We start from the raw sequence: 9,444 nt of genomic DNA, 5'->3' as shown, positions 1-9,444 counted from the left end.
ATCTTGAGTTTTGTATGTATCTTCAAGACCAGCCTCTACCTATTTGCCCCTATCCTTCCCACTGACTGGAGCTGGGTTCCCAGACCGGGGCACGAACCCGTGTCCCTTGCATCGGCAGGTGGACTCTCAGCCACTGCGCCACCAGGGAAGCCCCCATTGTGCTTTTAATACTACCATGGATAGAAACATATTTCCCCAGCGCACAGCACTGTGTGGAGCAGCCCTGCAGGGGACGTGCCTGGACACTGGCACTGCCTTTGCAGCATTATCTGCCACAGTCAGCGCCAGACACCTCATTTGCTCTTCACAACTCAGTGAGGGAACTCATACTTTTACTTCTAAATTATGTTATCTCTATAATAAAGCTTTATATCATTTAATGCTAAGCAATATTATAAGGCAAACATAGAATATTATGGGATTAGATTGAAGTAAGTAAAGTAATAACATACTTGCTATATGTTCACCTACATATTTTCTAATCTGGCACATGTTTTCAACACTTGGGATATGTTTATGCAGTAAGAATTTTATGCTCTGATGTCAGTCAAAACTCAGGGTTAAAGCACAGATCTGTAGTTTACTGTGTGACTTGACCAATTTACCTTACTCTGACAGGCCAGAAAGGTAAAGTTAAAGTTAAAATATCAGGAAAGTTACAGGCCAGACAGGTAAAGTATATAACTTTATCTTTCTGGCCTGTAACTTTCCTGATATTTTTCTTTTAGTGCAATATTGCATTGTGAGCACTTTGCAGTACCAATTAGCCTTTTACAGTTTATTTTCATAGCATTTGTTTAGTATACTTCCAAAAAAAATTCCTTCCCATACATGGTAGTAGATCAATATCTGATAAATGTTTAAGAAAGGACATTTTAAAATGCAGTGAATAATTCAGATAACATTCTTTATCAATTAACTTCTCTAAATCTATTTTAAATAGGTTGCTTTGAAACCTAATTTGATGAATATGAAGGGAATTTAAAAAATTAATGTATGTATATCTATATCTATGTATATTTGTCTATTTATACATATACATATTACTGTCTATTATTTTTCCAAAATAGAAAAGAGCTGCTAAGAGAGAAGAAGCCTTAGCATCATTTGAGGCCTGGAAAGCCATGAAAGAAAAGGAAGCAAAGAAGATAGCTGCAAAAAAAAGGCTTGAGGAAAAAACCAAGAAGAAAACTGAAGAAGAAAATGCTGTGAGAAAAAGAGAAGCACTTCAAGTATGCAATGGTTTTGAATATCTTAATTATCTTTAAAATATTTGAAAATTAATGATTAACTGTGGTTTTACTATTTTATTATATTCACATTAAATAAGAAAGTAACTCTGAACTTTTTCAGTCTTTTGAAAAATGGAAAGAGAAAAAGATGGAATATTTTAAAGAGAAAAGTAAAAAAGAGAAAGAATATGAAAGAGCAAAGAAACAGAAAGAGGAGGAAACTGTTGCTGAGAAAAGGAAAGATAACATAACTGCTATTGAAAAATGGTAATCCAAAATAATAAATGTTTTGATAGATCTTAAATTAGTAACACTTTAGGCTTTTCTAAAATTCATTTACTTGAATGTTGCTAATGCTCTTAGTCTCATTATTGCAAAGACACATTAGGGAATCTTTATTATATATATATTATATATTCTCCTTTAACTTGCCAGTGTTTTGACTATCCTACATAGGAATGAAAAAAAGGAAGCTGTTTTCAAGGAAAAGGAAAAAGAGAAAATAAATGAGAAAAGAAAAGAAGAGCTGAAAAGAGCTGAGAAAAAAGATAAAGATAAACAAGCTCTTGATGAATATGAAAAATGGCTGGTAGGTGTTATTTGTTAATGCACTGTGTCTTTTAAATGTACTTGTTCTGACTTTTCTGTCCCTAATTCCAGTTCTATTTGTCCCATGCCTACTGACCATTTCTACCTGGAAGCTACCTTGTTGAATTCATTCTCTCCTACATATATCATAATTTATTTGATCTACTCATTTCTATTAATGATTCTACTATTCCTTAAAACACTCAGGCTTAAAACTTTAGTCATAATAATGTTCCTTACCTACATCCCCACATTTAGTCACTTACCAGTCATGCCCATTCGTCCTTTGCAATGATTCTCCTACCTAAAATTATAAAAAAGTGTACTGACAAGTGTATTACTGAAGGTATACCAGGTTAATTTAGGTGGAACTTGGTCCTGACACACAGTAAAATTGTATTTAATGAGAAAGTTATTCCATTTTTTATTTTCTTTTGATCTTTCTGATGACCTCGAGGAGACGGTCTTATTTAAGTGGTTTTTTAATGAAAGCAATCAAGTATGAACGTTGGGAGAAATGATATCTAGCAGGACTTTATATTCTTTGTTTCAATGTACTTATGTTTATAGTTACTTTTCAGTGATGGCAAGCAAAATACTGTTTTCTGTTTTAAAATATCAATATAAATATATATTTTATTCATTTATTTTTGAATAAGTAATACATTTCAGATGCATAAGTACTTTATGTGAATAGTTAACACATTCACATGTTCAGCAATCAAAAAGTGCAAAATTTCTCCACAGGGCTTAGGGTCCAGTAGGGTTTCTTATCAAACTTTTTTGAATTCATGTCTATCAGCAAGTTAAAGAAATGTCATCCAGAGTATTTTTTTATTTGCATTTCTCTGGTTAGGATTGAGCTTGAGTATCCTTTCATTTGTGTGAGGATAATTTATATTGTTTTTCCTGTAAAGTGTCAATTCATAAACTGAACATTTTTTCGTTGGTCTTTTTCTTACTGATTTCTAGAAGCTTTTTTATGTACTAGGGAAATTAGCCTACCATTTCTGATATGAGTTACAAATTTTTTCCCATTGTATTTTTGGTCTCTCAACTTTGCTTATATCATTATTTTAGTAAATTTATTTATTATTTATTTTTGGCTGTATTGGGTCTTCGCCTGTGCACACAGGCTTTCTCTCGTTGCGGCAAGCAGGGGCTACTCTTCATTGTGATATGTGGGCTTCTCATAGCAGTGGCTTCTCTTGTGAAGCATGGGCTCTAGGGTGCATGGGCTTTTTAGTAGTTGTGGCACGCGGGCTCAGTAGTTCTTCTTATTTTTTTATTTGCATTTCTCTGGTTAGGATTGAGCTTGAGTATCCTTTCATTTGTGTGAGGATAATTTATATTGTTTTTCCTGTAAAGTGTCAATTCATAAACTGAACATTTTTTCGTTGGTCTTTTTCTTACTGATTTCTAGAAGCTTTTTTATGTACTAGGGAAATTAGCCTACCATTTCTGATATGAGTTACAAATTTTTTCCCATTGTATTTTTGGTCTCTCAACTTTGCTTATATCATTATTTTAGTAAATTTATTTATTTATTATTTATTTTTGGCTGTATTGGGTCTTCGCCTGTGCACACAGGCTTTCTCTCGTTGCGGCAAGCAGGGGCTACTCTTCATTGTGATATGTGGGCTTCTCATAGCAGTGGCTTCTCTTGTGAAGCATGGGCTCTAGGGTGCATGGGCTTTAGTAGTTGTGGCACGCGGGCTCAGTAGTTCTTGCTCACGGGTTCTAGAGAACAGGCTCAGTAGTTGTGGCACATGGGCTTAGTTGCTCTGCAGCATGTGGGATCTTCCTGGACCAGGGCTCAAACCCGTGTCCTCTGCATTGGCAGGTGGATTCTTAACCACTGTGCCACCAGGGAAGTCTTATATCATTTTATTCCATGAAGAATTTTATTTTATTTTCAGGTGTCAAATCTATCAGTCTTTTTTTATGGCTTCTGATTTTCAGGTGTAGTTGAAAGGACTTTCTCCAAAACTTAGGGTCAAAGCTCCCATTTTTCTTCAAATAACTTTATGATTTTATATTTAACATTTTAACATTTGCTCCACTTAGAATTTATCCTAGTGTATGATGGGAAATATGATTCCATCTTTATTTTTTCCAAATGCATCTTTCATAAAACAGCACATCTTTTACCCACTGATTTGAGGTACTGCCTTTATTATATGATACATTAGATCATTCCCATATTTTCAGGTCTGTTTATTTCTTAACTTTCTGTTCCATTGGTCAATCTCACTGTACATACTCCAGTACAGCACTGTTTCATCATCAGGACTTTATATATTTTCATATATGTTTGGGTTAATCTCCCTTCATAACTCTTCATTCAATGTATTTCTGAATATTCTTGGGAGGTTTTTTTCCACATAAATTTTAGAATCAGTAGTAGCTAGAGACACACACAGGACCCAAAGCAGGCTATTTAAAGATAGGATAAAAAGATGCAACACTTAGGAATAAACTTAGGAAATGTGCAATACCAATATAGAGAAAACTTCTGAAGGACACAAATGAATACCTGAGAAATTAGAACAAAACTGTCCTTGTATAGAAACAATCTTATAATGATGCTATAAAGATGTCAGTTTTCCCTGAAGTAATTTACAAATTTAATGCAATCCTAATAAAAATACCAACAGCATTTATTGTTGTTTATGTGTTGACTTTAGTACTGCTATAATGCTAAATACATGCAGATAAACAGTAATAAGGCGATCAAAATTGGTTCAGTCGTTTGAATGAGGATAGTAGTGTTCTATGATGATTTCCTTAGATTAAACTCTTAAATAATGCTTTGTTCTAAGAAAAATTTAAAATCTTCTTATATTAAGGAGACGTATGCTAATTCTGCTAGTATCTTTTAGAGTAGTAACTGAATGTAAATGTTTCAGTTTTCAGTTTTATTTTCACATTGTCTTGAAAATGAGATAGAATTTCCTTAGTGACTAAGTCATAGTTAGGTACACAATGTTTTATTACAGCGGTTCGTCACTTTCTCATTCTAATCAATCCTCTGGAAAATAAAAACTCATCAAAGACCTAAGACAAAATAACTTGTTTTGGTATACAATATATCCCTACAATAGAGCTCTACCTAAAAAAAAAATCCATGTACAACATGTTACAGCTCTGTTCCCCATCTTACCAATTTCTTATTGAAATTTGTTTGCAGAGAGAATGGAAAAATACCCCTATACAGAAGAGCTAATTACTTCAATTTTCATGTAAAGTAACATCTCAAAATTTTGATGTACAACCTAGTTTGGGGAGTGAGCAATTGATGGGTCACTGTTTTAAGTGAAAATTGTAGCCAAAGATCAGGTAAGATGCTTCTTCAAGCTGGTTCCCAGATTAATTCATAGTTACCTTTAATAAGAAAATAAGCAAAAGATTCAGACCCCAACAAACAACAGACAGGAGGACTTTTTAAGAAACCTCTTTTAATTATTACTCAAGATAACATTGATTCATGTAAATTGATATTAAGGTTGATAATTAATTGCCTATTTTCTGCCCTAACTTTTTAGCACCTGCCAGCAAACTCAAGGTTGCTTCCAGTTCCTCTCTCTCCCTATGTTAAATGGAATGGACAGTGAGGTTTTTTCAGTCAGTTTCTGAGGACACAGCATGGTCACTGCTTTTCTCTCACCTAGCTAGAGGGCCTGCCTCTCTCTAAAGTAATAAGATGATTGACCGTGGTCCAATTACAGCTTTTATTTTCTCAGTTAGGATTCTGAAAGGAGGTTCTCTGTTTATTAGAAATAACAAAGATGAAAACATTCTCATGACGAAGAGCAAAATGTTAAGACAAAAAGAAAATTTCACACCTCTCTTCAATCCTTCTGTTGTATGTGAATAATTGCATGTTAATGGAACCTTACATTACCATATTCTTCTTGTGATATTATCAATTCCATTTATGTACTGATGAAAGAAGCATAGACACCTAATAATTTACCAAAATACCACTCCCAAGCCATTCAGCCTGCAGAGGCAGGGTTGTCCAAGTGTTCCGTGACACCACTGCTCTTTGGAATACAAGGAAACCACTAAACTTTATAGTTTTAGCAGAAACTTGAAGAAATGGAGGGACAGTCCAAGCTGCAGGATGAAAGGCCAAATGCTATTAACATTTCAAGTATTCCTAGATCATTGTTTAGATTTCATATTAATCCTCAGATACTCAGTCATTTCTTAGAAGGGAGTATAGCAGGGAAACGAAATGGTTCTAAAATTCACCTGGTATAAAAAAATGTGAGACGATAGAAGATAATATTTTCAAAATAAAATGAAGCAGGACTGTACCAATCAAGCAATGAAATATGAATTTACCATTTCACTCTCCTGTGAATCTGCATTCTTCTACCCTCTTGGATTATTCCCATCAAGTCTCAGGATAAGTAATCTTAATAAAAATAAGCTCTCTTAATTCATTTCCCTCCAGCTATGATCCTCATCTTTTTTAATAGCTAAACTGGAAAGTTTGTTTACACTTCCTTAGTTCTTCATATCCTTTTCATCCTCAGTAAACCCCCATCTTATCCCTTTTCTGAAACTAAACTAAACTTTGAGAGTTACGATTTTTCCAGAGCATCTAGACTATGGTATATATTCCTAGACCTCTGGGCATTCTACGCAGTCGATTTCCCCTTCCACTTGAGCTGTCTCCTCCTCTGCTGCCATGTTCCCCGGTTTACCTTTCAGCATTCTGCCTTTCTTCTCCAAATCACCTGTTGACAGCTCTTTTTTTTTTCAAACCTGTGTTCTAAATGTTACCATGGCCTGCCAGACCCCGCCTGATCTTACACGTATACCTTGTCATTCTCATGTGGACCCCACTCCCATCTCCCACCAGGCTTTATTCACACTGGCTTTCTGGCTTCCTCTCCCATCCCAAGTTTTCCGCACTTGTCAGAGTCCTCACACACACTCTTCTGTCTGTGTGGGGTGCCCTCCCCTCAGTGCACATCACCAGTGGCTCCTCTTACCCATCACGTGTCAAAGTGACTTTCCCTGAATCCACTTTTCTTTGAAAGTAAGTACTTCCTTTCATTTTTTATCAATCATAACAACTTATTTATATGTTTCATAGAATTTCACACAATTTGGAATTATCTGTTGTTTATGTACTTGTTTATTAACCATCTATTTTGAAAGTTCCCTAAGGGACAGGAACAGTAACCTGTGTGTTTGTATTTTATAATCACTTCATGCATGGCTCCCTGTATACTGCTTGACCCAGAGTAAGAGCTCAGTGCTTAACATTGAATGAATGAGCACAAATTATAGTATAGTACAAGTAGAATAATAGCTTCAGAACCTGTTACCTGTAAGGATGTACTATATAATAAAGGAACACAAATTAATGGATGTGAGGCAATAACAATTGGGATTATTTGTGACATTTGGACATAAAATCACTTCAAACAATTACTGCAGTACAAACTTCAGAAGATTTAAACATTAAATATAAAATGCCAAACAATAGAATACAGCATATTAATAATAAAAAATCAGCATATTTGCTGGCTGGAGGGTAATTTCCTACAACTTTGGAGAATAAATCATCATTGTCCAGCAAAGTCGAACATATTCATACCCTACAAACTGGCAATTTCACTCCTAGGCATATACTTGGAGAGAAAATCTTGGCTTATAAGCACAAGGAATCAAACAGGGATATATTTACAGCAGCATTGTCTTTGTGTGGAAAAAACATTAGAACATCATGTCTTCAACACCAAAATTGATTAGTAAACTGTGATATGTTGATATACTGGAATTCTGTGCATCAGTGAACTAGAGCTACAGCTCCATATAGATGGATCTTAGAAATATGGTCATAAATAAAAGATGCAGAAGAATATATAGCATGGTACCTTTTAGCAAAAACTCAAAAAACCTGCAAAACAAAATTATTTGTTGTTTGGGGATGAATACGTGTGTGTGATAAAGGTATTAAGGGATGCACTGCAACTATAAGCACTAAATTCAGTAATGGTTATCTCTGGATGGTGGAGAGAAAGCAGGTGTGGTGAGGGAGTGGGTACAAGGGCTACACAAGTATTGGTCATGTTTTATTTCAAAAGGCAGGTAGTGGGTACACAAATTTTGACTATATTACTCTTTAAACAGTTTAGTTGTCTATGGTTGAACTATTAATTTTTTGGTAAAAAATTAATGACTAAAAATAACGTAGATAAAATGCTGCAAGGATAATATTTATTATATGAAAATGTAAATTGCTAAAAATTACAAGCACCAATAACCATACAGTTAGAAGAGCCAAATAACAGAGCAAAAACTTCACAAAAGCACTAAAGAAATGAAAATGTACTCAAGCTCAATAACAAGCAAAGAAACATGAACCTCAATATTCAAATATTTTTAAACACTGAGAAGTATCCTCTGCTGCCGTCACATATTCAACCTTTGCACCCAGTAAATTTATTTCTGAGACTCTGTTCTCAGAAAGTCATCACTAACTTCTAATAATTATTCTCTTTGAATTATGGGATTACAGGTCTTTTTTTCCTATTTTACATAATTCTTTTTAAATATTATCACTTTTAATATTTAAAAAATTAAGTGGTGTGTTAACGCCTATTGATAGTATGCTCATAAATTAGCAATATTCCCTAGCTGTTATTACTTTATAACCAATTAAGCTAGCAAATGACATTTAAATACCTTATAATGATTATTTTGTTCTTCAGCAAGAAACTTGATTTGAAAATATTTGTCATATTTGTATATAAATTTATATATAAACAGTTTTCTATTTTCTCTTTAGGAAAAAAAAGAAAGGAAGGAAAGAATTGAATGGAAACAAAAGAAACATCATCCCTTTCTTGAAAATGAGGCACTTCCTCCATGGAGCCCTCCAAGCAGAACTGTGTTCTCAAAAGTGTTTTGATAATTCTTATTCTTGCATTATTTAGTTATTTATCAATTCACCAATTTTAGCCAAACTAAATTTAAAACTATTAATTCAATTATTTATAGTTAGAAGAGTCTATTTTAATTAAATTCCGTTCACTTCTGCTGACAATGAAAAAGATGCTTTACAGTTTAATCAGTGAAAGCATTCTATTAATTCAATTATTTATAGTTAGAAGAGTCTATTTTAATTAAATGCCGGTCACTTCTGCTGACAATGAAGAAGATGCTTTACAGTTTAATCAGTGAAAGCATTGAAAGCATTTTTGAACTGTAGATAAAGTGCTTCAAATGAAGAGCTAATAATCATATTGCTTTTACCATTGAAATACATAACCCTTTGTCATGTCCTGATCATTTGTATAGTCTGATGATCCATGATCACTTTCCCTAACCTGTGCATGTTATTAGTATGTTTATTCTCCAATATAAAAAGAAAACCATCTAAGCACCATAATCATAGAAATAATTGAGTTTGCGAATGATTGCACCTCTAGATTCGGGTTTTAAAAAGAATGGTCACTGGGGAGTATGCAAATATTATTTCTTCTAAAACTAATCTTTAGCTCAAAGTAGTTGCATTTGCACTGTGCAAGTTAGACTTTTGGTCAACTGAGGCAGTAGTTCAGTAGAATCATGCAATCACTGAGGCATTTTATTTAAGAAT

General features: G+C 33.9%; 1 long non-coding RNA gene across 1 annotated transcript; it reads left to right on the top strand.

Annotated features, from left to right (window-relative positions):
* Window positions 1–1,375: 1,375 nt before the first annotated feature.
* Window positions 1,376–8,921, top strand: LOC112390312 (uncharacterized). Its single transcript, XR_003002579.1, has 3 exons — window positions 1,376–1,499; window positions 1,689–1,821; window positions 8,632–8,921. It is a non-coding gene; the product is annotated as an uncharacterized LOC112390312 (long non-coding RNA).
* Window positions 8,922–9,444: the final 523 nt, after the last annotated feature.

This window comes from Neophocaena asiaeorientalis, unplaced genomic scaffold (assembly GCF_003031525.2).
Source record: "Neophocaena asiaeorientalis asiaeorientalis breed wild unplaced genomic scaffold, Neophocaena_asiaeorientalis_V1.1 scaffold2329, whole genome shotgun sequence".
NCBI classification, from domain to species: Eukaryota; Metazoa; Chordata; class Mammalia; order Artiodactyla; family Phocoenidae; genus Neophocaena; species Neophocaena asiaeorientalis.
This window is presented reverse-complemented; position numbering and strand designations above follow the sequence as displayed.